This window comes from Alexandromys fortis, unplaced genomic scaffold, assembly GCF_014885135.2.
Source record: "Alexandromys fortis isolate MF-2015 unplaced genomic scaffold, M_Fortis_MF-2015_v1.1 scaffold_267, whole genome shotgun sequence".
Lineage (NCBI taxonomy): Eukaryota > Metazoa > Chordata > Mammalia > Rodentia > Cricetidae > Alexandromys > Alexandromys fortis.
Genome location: NW_026068157.1, coordinates 603,382 through 613,744, shown reverse-complemented (window position 1 = coordinate 613,744; position 10,363 = coordinate 603,382). Strand labels below are relative to the sequence as shown.

Sequence of the window (10,363 nt, the reverse complement as noted above, 5' to 3'; positions counted from 1 at the left end):
AACAATTAGCTCAGCCCCAAGAGCACAACAATATATGACGTGTTTACATTGAAACCCCTTGCGGGTAGTGGTGGCACAGGCCTTTAATCCTGGCATTCAGGAGGCAGAGGCAGGAGGATCTCTTTGAGCTCACATCCAGACTGGTCTACAGAGGACAGGCTCCAAAGCTACAGAGAAACTGTCTTAAAACCCAATAATGATGTTAAGAATAAGAAATTCCTGGCAAAGTTCATCTGACTTTCCCAAGAATGGGTACTGCTGACTCAGTGCTGAAGATTTGTGGTCTAGGGAGCTTGGTTGAGGTGAGCATATCACGTGTGTCAAGCTTGTCACGGCTCTAAGAGCACATAGAAGTCACTTAGGCTGTTGTGAAACACACGTGACTTCACTGCTATGAGGGGTTGCTCGTGTCTAAAAGCGATGCTCAAGATTTAGGGGGAAAGGTCCTGGATAAGTAAAAACCTAAATTCTGGGAGATCAGGGCAGAACCTGTCTCATCAGTGAAGGATCACCAGGTTGTAAAAAGCCACCATTCCTAGCGTGCCAGGAGAGCAGGTGTGCCCCTCATTCCACTGAAGAGGTAAGCTGGGTGTTTCATTTCTGGCTTCTCCGGTGCTCATCTGTGTGCACAGGGCTTTTTCATGTCTACACTAAGCCATCAAAGTCCAAAGTCATGGGGAAGTTTCTAAATGTCCTTACCATGTTCTTTGGTGTTTGTTCTGCTTCTAACTGTTCTTGTTAACTGAAGTGTGTGAACCCAGGACATGGTTTCTGTGCTTAAAAGCTCATCCTAAGAAATGCTCAGGCCGACAATGACATCCTGAACACCCAGTAAAGTCCCCAATCAGCTAATAAAGACTTTATATTGGCTTCAGCCAACGTCTGCGAAGTCTTCTCTGGTGAAAGCCCCACACTGAACCTTACACTATTTTGCTTTGTTGGTTAGTGACCTCTGGAATCCTCCTGTGAGCTCCCCAGGGCTAGTGTCACAGGCATATGTGGCTATGACCAACTTAAGTGGGTGCTGGGGATTTGAACTCGGGTCCTCATGCTTGCACAGCAAGTGCTCTGACATTCTGAATGATCTCTGTGGACCCTTGAAAGTGGCTGTATTTTTTTTTATATTTGAAACACTGTTAGATGTAGTGTGGTTGCCTCAGACAAGGCTACAGATCTTGTAACCAGCAACCCCAGCTGCTTTTCCTTTCCCCTTGCTGCCCAGAAATCAAGGTCAACTGGCTGTAAGCAAGAATGGCCCATGGGCTATGTAGTAAGTGTGCTTGCTGCTTCATGGCACAGGGTCTCTTCCTGCCCATGGTTTTATGAACTGAAGGTTCTCTCCTCAGAACCCCACCAGGCTATTCATGTTAATACATGAAACTCTCACATGAAGGACCCCCATCTCAGACCTTCTGTCCCTTGAATCACCCCATTTTCTCACATCAATCTGGATTTAAATCCAACAAGTATATTTGGCACTTAATTTTTCTTTTTCTTTTTTTTTTTTTTTTTTTTTTTTTTTTTTTTTTTTTTTTTTTTTTTTTTTTTTTTTTTTTTGGTTTTTCGAGACAGGGTTTCTCTGTGGTTCTGGAGCCTGTCATGGAACTAGCTCTTGTAGACCAGGCTGGTCTCGAACTCAGAGATCCGCCTGCCTCTGCCTCCCGAGTGCTGGGATTAAAGGCATGCACCACCACCGCCCGGCGACACTTAATTTTTCTAAGGATGCTTTAAATTTTTATTTTACTAGGCATTCTGGTGCAGACCTTTAAATATCAGCACTCGGGAGGCAGGATCTGGTCAAATCTGAGTTTGAGGGTAGCCTGATCTACAAAGAGTTCCAGCCCGAGAGAGCTACAGACTGAGATTCAAAGCATTATTAGATTTGTTCATTTCTTTGTGTATATATTTACCTGTACTAGCTCCTCTAGAGGTCAGGTACAACTTGCAGAGTTGGGTCAGTGGCGTTAGTGGCCGGTGTTTTTACCTACTGAGCCCTTAGAGGACTCTGAACTTGCAAATTTACTATGTGATCTATTTCATTTCCTTGTAACCCAGACATTATGCCCTGCAATTCTGAGGAAAAAAAGCACAAACTTGCTGAGAGCTAGACAGTTTCATCAGCCATGAGTCACAAACAGAGAAAGCAGTGGTTTTTAAATTGACAAATTTAATAAATTGACAAATCTCTGAATTTAGGGAAACCAAACAATATAATGAAAATCCTCTAGATGACAATCCTCTAGATGACATGAACAATTCCTATTTACACTAACAAATGAGAAATGCCAAACACATTTTCTCAAACTTTTCAGTTCATCAGTATTCTTTCTTACCATGTTGGAAGCTAACATTTGGAGCTATAACCAGTTTCTTGCTGTGTTGGTTCAAAATGACATGTTAAAAAAAAAAAAACCATCGTGCTGACGGCTCAGTGGAAAAGAGCACAGGCTGCCGCTCTTCCAGAGGACCTGCATTCAGTTCTCACCACCCACATGGCAGCTGACAACTGCCTGCACCTCCAGTTTTAGCGAACCCAACACCTTCACACAGACATGCAGTCAGAACATGAGTGCACATTAAATAAAAATAAAACTATTAAATATATAAGACACTGCTGAGTGGTGTGGCACACACTATTGATCCCATTGCATGGGAGACAGAGGCAAGTACATCTCCATGTTTGAAGTCAGCCTGGTGTACAGAGTGATTTCCAGGACAGCAAGGGCTACAAAGAGAAACCCTGTCTCCAGAACGCAATACCAACCAACCAAACACCCGTGAAATGTACCACTATAGCCTTGTAGGAGAGAATGGTGCCTCGCCTGCATCAGGAACATCCCAGTTTCTCTCAATGCATTTGTTTGCCGAGTTTTCATCTTGAGCTGTGATTCTTGGTTATGGCCAGATTTAGGATTCTTCCAAGATGTATGTAAAGCCATGGAGCAACATTGAGAAAAGATCCATATTCTTAATTTCCTCTTAAGATGTGCTCAGCAACCTGCACTCTGATGCATTTTTCAACAGTTGCTCAAAAACCGCGTTTTGCATGTAAAAAATGATGGATCCGCTGTGAAGCTTATTCTCCTGAATCAAAGCCTTTGGACTGTGAAATCAGTGAAGTCTGAAACCACCCTCTTAGCTGGAATCGACTGGCTGAGGATGTCAGGCATCATCTCTTCAGAGACATTTGGGACACCAAAGACCTCGTGAGGGGCCTGACTGGCCTGAATGGTGGCTTCGTGTTTTCATTGCAATGGGAAGAGACATCCAGATACTTTGAAATCTCAACTGGCTGCTGGCTCTTTACTAACAACCTGTTAGCAGTAAAGTGGTAGCGTTTCAGATGAAGGATAAGGACCCTTGGGAGTCTCCTCAAAGTATATCTGAGCACAGAATTCTTGTTCTTGCATTTCTCACAATTGCACTCAATTTTTTCAGGTGTAAAGAAAAGATCAAGTGACTTCTGAATCGACAGAGGGAGTTCTTGACCCTTGGTGCAGGTCAACGGAGAGGTAATTACTCTTTTCAGTGTTGAGGGTCGCCTCGCCACAGGCTTCACAAACAACAGAGCTATATCTAGCTCTATTTCAATAGCATTTACAGGACAACCAAACATTTTGGTGGAGGCAGTCCCAGCATATGTTGGTGGAAAAAAATCCTCTACCCTGTTTTCCCTCTCAGTACAGCACAGGGCATTTAGGTTTTCTACATTGCTTCAACTGATCTAAGCACTGACCTAAAAATTCATGGGCATCATTCTGTTCATCTCCCAGGAATGTGTCTGCAACCGTGGAAATGGACTTCTTCACATTTATGAGTAACTGTCCCTTGATCTCTACATCCCTGATGTCTTTCAAGACAAGAAGCTGGCTTAAGGGCTTGAGATCAGCACAGGAAATTTTCTCCCATTGGATACCTTGTGTGAGCAACTCCTTCCTGAAGGTTGACACCCTGAAGACAGAATGTAAAGTGGAATTCATGTAGCAGGTGCTTCCTAAATTGGGGAAGCCCTCAGGTGTCCGTTGCTTTGTGTCTATGGTAAGAGGAAACTGGACATTGTTATACGTCGGGGTCTCCTGGCTCAGCTCTGATCCAGTTCTTTCATCAGAGTGTGTTTGTGTTGGAAGAACAGTGTCACCTAGGTGAGGCTTCTGCAGGAGCTGGGATTGAACGAAGGTGCAAGTTTCCAATCATTACCTTTTCATCGCGTTTCTTTGTTTCTCTTCCCCTGGAGTTGTAGCTCTTGGCTTTCTTTCTTCATTTGGGATTATTGTCTTGAGAATGTCCTCATTCACTTCTAGACTGGATGCTGCTATTCTCTTCCTCTTTTCACTGTTCTGCTCTCCTCTTCAACATGGCTGCTGGTGGAGCTGGACACCGAAAGTGACATCTTCACGGGGAGTGCTGTGCCACTTTCTCGTGTAGAATTCAAAGGTCCACAAACTGACTTCTTTTTCGTGCTTTCTACAAAATGGATTGCTGCTTTCAATATCATGATTCCTCTTCGGTTTCTCGGGTTGATGGGTTCAGATGGATGAAAAGATTCCAGGACTGACTTCAGCCATTCAGTATCAGTGGAGGTTAACTCGTCGATGAGTAAGGGTCATCTTTCAAAGTTACGTGCAGACGATGCAGTCTAGACTCAATAACTACTCCCCCTGCAATGCTACCACCTGGCAGGAAAAAAGCTTCTCCTTTCTTCCCACTTGAAGGAAACATCAGATTAGCCTGTTTTGATGACTGCTTCTTTTCATTGAGATGTCCACGTGTGCTTGCTGTGGTTTTTGCTTCTGATTTGGACAAAACCATGTATCTTTAGAGAAGCCATTCTTTCTTCACAAGGAAGATAAATGTAATCTAACACAAACAAAATACAATACACAGATTGTCACTTGATATGTAGGCATAAATTCATGTGTAAAACTTTTAGTGACCAGTGTTGACTTTTAGTCCTCTCTTTCTGCCTCAAGTACCACACTACAGAAAAACTTATATTTTTAGATTAATATTTACAAATTTTATTGATTACAATAAAATTTGGAGTTACTTACATCCTTTTAATAAATGATTTAATTATGTGTATGTGTGTGCATTTGTGCACATGTGAATGCAGTGTCGTGGAGTCCGGAAGAGGACATCACACTCCCTAGAACTAGCAATCAGCAGCTTTTACCTACCCCGTGTATGCTAAGTACTGAGCTCAGGTCCTCTGCTAGAGCTGTGCATGCTCCTGACTGCTGAGCCATCTCAATTACATGCTCAAGCACATGTTCTTAGCCACAGAGCTATAGATGCTGTGTTCTTTCTCTGGCAGATACAGAGTAAGTTTGCTTTCTTGTTTTCTGTCCCAATGTTTAATTGGGATGGTTGGTTCTATTTGTCAACTTTCTACAATCTACCAACACTTGAAAATTGAGTGTCAATGAGGTCTTGTCTAGATCATGTTGCTTGGGCGATTGTCACAGTTGCCCTAATGAGTATGGAAGCCCCAGCTTGAGAAGGTGTGTCACTTTTCCCTGCTGTGGGGTACCAAAGTACATAAGGGTAGAGACAAATGTATACATGCATTCATCCTTCTCTGCTCCTAATGTGGCTGTTATATGACCAGCTGCTTCAAGTTCTTGCACTTATGACTTTCCCAAAATGGGCTGTAACCTGTGACTGTGAACTGAAATATACCTTCGTCCAAGTACCTATAACTTTTTTTCCAGAGTATTTATTGGAGTGAGAGAAGCAAAAACTCAAGTACCTTAAATAAAATCTGGTGGCAGTGCAGTCTCCTTTCATTGGTTGCTCTGCTCTCCTGTCCTGCCGATGATGCTGAGACAACAAAAGTTCTCCTCAAATCTAGTCTCTCATGCAAATCTAATAGTTAGGAAGATACCAGGCTGTGAGTGGTCACCTCTGGTGCTGGCCTTTTGATTGCAGATTCAGGATTCAGATACAGTCCTGCAGTGGTCATATGATACAAATCATGGCGTACATATATGAGGGGCTGAAGGCATAGGCCAGAGGCTAGAGCACTCAGCATGCGGGAGAGCCTAGACTCAATCCCTGGGATCACAGACAATTCTGATCTATGTGACTACATATGATCTTAATTCCAGCACAAGAGGGACAAGAGATGGGCATGCGTGAGGCAAGAATGGAGTAATAGTGAGAAGACCATCTCGAATAGAAAAGAAATGGAAAGAAAGAAAGAGGAGAAGGAGAAGAGAAAAACAGAATGCAAACCAAAGAAAAGAGGTAGGAAAAAAAGAGTTGGCCTGAGGCCCACCAAGGCTACATTAGACCAGTGTCAAAACAAAGCACAGCGGACAAGATGGATAAAGGTGCTTGCTGCCTAGACAGACAACCTCAGTTTGATCCCTTCCACCCACATGTGGAATGAGAGACTCTTGCAAACTGTTTTCTGACCTACACACTCCAGTTATGGTGTACAAGAACACAAGTATATAAAAATTAAAATTTTAGCTGGGCAGTGGTGGTGCACACCTTTAATCTTAGTACTTGGGAGGAAGAGGCAAGCAGAGGTCAGAGAGTTTGAGGTAGCCTGGTCTACAGAATGAGTTCTAGGACAACTAAGCTACAGAGAAACCCTGTCTTGATAACAAAACAAAGAAAAAAAAGGAAAGATGATGTCACAGAACTTTCACAGCTGACCTCAGACTCACAGATCTACCCCTCCCTTCTGCCTTCTGGCTCCTGGGATTAAAGTGCACAGAAACACCCTGTCTTGTTGCTTTTCTTCTCTAACCCAATATTTCTTGTATGTTATTTTATATTCTTTTCCTCTCAGTACTATCTTTCTTCCTTCTTTGTTTCCTCCTATTTTATTGAGACAAGAGTCTTGTTATGGATCCCTGAACTCACTAGACTGACCAGACTGTCCTTGAACTGGAAGCAATTTTTCTATTTGCCTCCTTTGTGATGGGATTACAGGATGCATTACCATGTCAAAGCCTTTGACATTTTATTACCTTCAGGTTCTTTTCTCCTTTTCATTATGTGGTACAGGCTGACCCTCAGTTATACCAGGAATCCTCCAGACCTAAGGACAAAAAGGGGGCATTAGGAACACCATATAGACAAGAGCAGAAAAGAACTTTCTGAATTTTTTATAGATAGGATTCTAAGACTACAGAAAAATGAATCAATAGTAAATACATCTCATTTTTATTCAGTCCAGGACATCGTCCATGGTATGGTGTCACCTACAATCCAGGTGAGTTTCCCCACCTTACATAACCTAGGGTAGATAATCATGGAGATGCTAGAGGTTTATTATCTAGTAATCCCCATGGATGCTCAGAGACTTGTCTCCTACTCGATCCTAGTGTCGGCAACACTGAGCATCCCAAGTCCTGTCAACTGACACCCAGACATCACTTTATAGCCCTAACTTTCCCTCCTCTGTCCACATGTGTTCAGACACCTAATTATACAAAATGCATTCAGTCCAGACTGCAAAACTTCTGCAGCCTGTAACATCCAGTGCTGTGTAAGAACCCAAAGTCCAAGCTGCCAAGATGGCTCAGCAGGTGAAGGCCAGCAAGCCTGAGGCCTGAGTTCCATCCCTGGAATACGCGTGATGGAGGGAGAGGACCAACTTTGGCAAGTAGTCTTACAGCAACATCCATGTATGTTAGACAGACACACACAAAGTAAATGGAACAGTGAGTCCAAAATCCATGTCAAAACCTGAGACTCAAGACAGTCTTTTCATAAGGAGCTCCTGGTAAAAGTTCCATATTTCTGCCAGGAGGTGGTGCCTGCCTTCTGTCCCAGTGCTCAGCAGGAGAGGCAGAGGCAAGCAGATCTGAGCTCAAGGCCAGCCTGGCCACGAAGTGAGTTCTACAATAGCCAGGACTACACTGAGAAACCTTGTATCCAAAAACCAAAAGCAAACAAGTTACATATTTGACATAACCACAGAATATTCATTCCAAAATCCAATAAGGAGGAGGAAGTGATAGCAAGGGTGATGGAGGACTCTCATTTGTTAATAAAGAAACTGCTTGGCCTGATAGGTTAGAACATAGGTGGATGGAGTAAACAGAACAGAATGCTGGGAGGAAGAGGAAGTGAGGCAGATACTATGCCTCCCCTCTCTAGGACAGACATGATGAAGCTCCAGCCCAAGATGGACGTATGCTAGAATCTTCCTGGTAACACACCACCTCACGGTGCTATACAGATTATTAGAAATTGGTTAGCAAGATGTGAAAGTTAGCCAGTAAGGGGATAGAAATAATTGGCCAAGCAGTGTTTAAAAGAATACAATTTGTGTGTTGTTATTTTGGGGCATAAGCTAGCCAAGCAGCCAGGAGCCAGGTGGCAGGAACACAGCCCGCAGGTCCTTCTACAAAACGGCTGCCCAACGTGTGGATAACTGAATCCACAGAAAGCTTGAGAAAGCTTGGGAAAGAATAGAGTAAAACATGTTTTCTTGGTAGCAGCATTTCTTGGGTCTGCTCTGCTTGCCAGAGGCAAGCAAGCACTCTCATCTAAGAGAGGCTTCCTGACTCAGCTTTAGCTGCAAAACCCTACAGCTCTTTTAAGAGGTCCTGCCACGAAAACACTTAAATGGTGTTGATGAAAAGCTGAATGCATGCTTTTTGGTTTTCAGCTGTAGCAGGAAAAAAGCTGTGCTGTTTTCAAATGCCGGCTCACACCTTTAATCCTAGCACTTAGGAGGCAGAGGCAGGTGGATCCCTGAATTCAAGGCCAGCCTGGTATACACAGAAAAACCTGTCTTGAAAAACCAAACAACAACAACAACAACAACAACAACAACAAAAACCCAAGTAATAAATATTACTAAAAAAGAATTACAGACCAATCTCACTCATGAACATTGATGCAAAAATACTAAATAAAATATTGGCAAATTGAATCCAAGAACACATCAGAAACATCATCCACTATGATAAAGTTTGCTTCATCCCAGAGATGCAGGGATGGGTCAACATATGAAAATCTGTCAGCATAATCCACCATATACACAAACTGAAAAACAAAAACCACATGATCATCTCATTAGATGCTCTTTCAACAAAATACAACATCCCTTTGACAAAATACAACATCCCTTCATGATAAAGGTCTTAGAGAGAACAGAGATACAAGAAATATACCTAAACATAATAAAAGTCATATACAGCAAGCCAACAGCCAATATCAAACTAAATGGAGAGAAACAGCGATCCCACTGAAAAATCAGGAACAAGACAAGGTTGTCCACTCTCTCCATATCTATTCAATATATTTCAGGAGGTCCTAGCTAGAGCAATAAGACACCAAAAGGAGATCAAGGGGACACAAATTGGAAAGAAGTCAAACTCTCAATGTTTGCTGATGTGATAGTTTACATAAGCAATCCAAAAAATTCTACCAAGGAACTTCTAGAACTAAAACACTTTCAGTAATGTAGCAGTATACAAGATTAACTCAAAAAAATCAGTAGTTCTTCTGGACACAGGTGATAAAAGGGCTGGGGAGAAAACAGAAACACCCTTCACATTCCATCTTACACCTGTTAGAATGGCTAAGATCAAGCACACAGGATGGCTCACGTTGGAGAGGGTGGTAAGAAAGCCTCCTTTATTGTTGGTAAGAGGACAAACTTGTATAGCTACTATGGAAATCAGTGTGATGGCTTTTCAGGAAAACTGAAATTGATGGACCTTGAGATCAGCTGCTATCCTACTCTTGGGCATCTGCCCAAAGGACACTTCATCCCTGCACAGAGACACTAGCTCAACCAAGTTCATCACTGCTCTGTCCACAACAGCCAGAAAGTGGAAACAACCTAGATGTTCCTCCCTCAACAGAAGAATGGATAAAGAAAATGTGGTACCTCAGGGCAGTGGTGGAACATACATTTAAGCCCAGTTGGGGGAGCATAGAAAGGTGGATCTGAGTTTGAAATTAGCTTGGTCTACAGAGCAAGTTCCAGGACAGCAAGGGTTAAACAGAAAAACCCTGTCTTGGAAAAACCAGAAAAATAGAAGAAAAAGCAATGAATATAATTGAAAGAATATGGTATTTTTACACAATGGAATATTATTCGACTGTTAGACCAAAATGACATCAGCCAGGCAGTGGTAGTGCATGCTTTTCTTCTCAGACCTGGGGAGGCAGAAGCAGGTGGATCTGAGATTTAAGGTTAGCATGGTCTATAAAGTGAGTTCCAGGACAGCCAATGCTACACAGAAAAACCCTGTATCTAAAAGGAAAGAAACAAAGACACTGAAATTTGCAGGCAAATTGAGGGAACTAAAAAAAAAAAAAAAAAAAAAAGAAGTCATCCCCAATGAGGTAAACCAGACCCAGAAAAACAAATATTGAATGTATTCGCTTA

General features: G+C 42.5%; 1 pseudogene; it reads right to left on the bottom strand.

The window, feature by feature from the left end:
• Window positions 1-3,089: 3,089 nt before the first annotated feature.
• Window positions 3,090-4,205, bottom strand: LOC126491702 (ubiquitin carboxyl-terminal hydrolase 29-like; annotated as a pseudogene).
• Window positions 4,206-10,363: the final 6,158 nt, after the last annotated feature.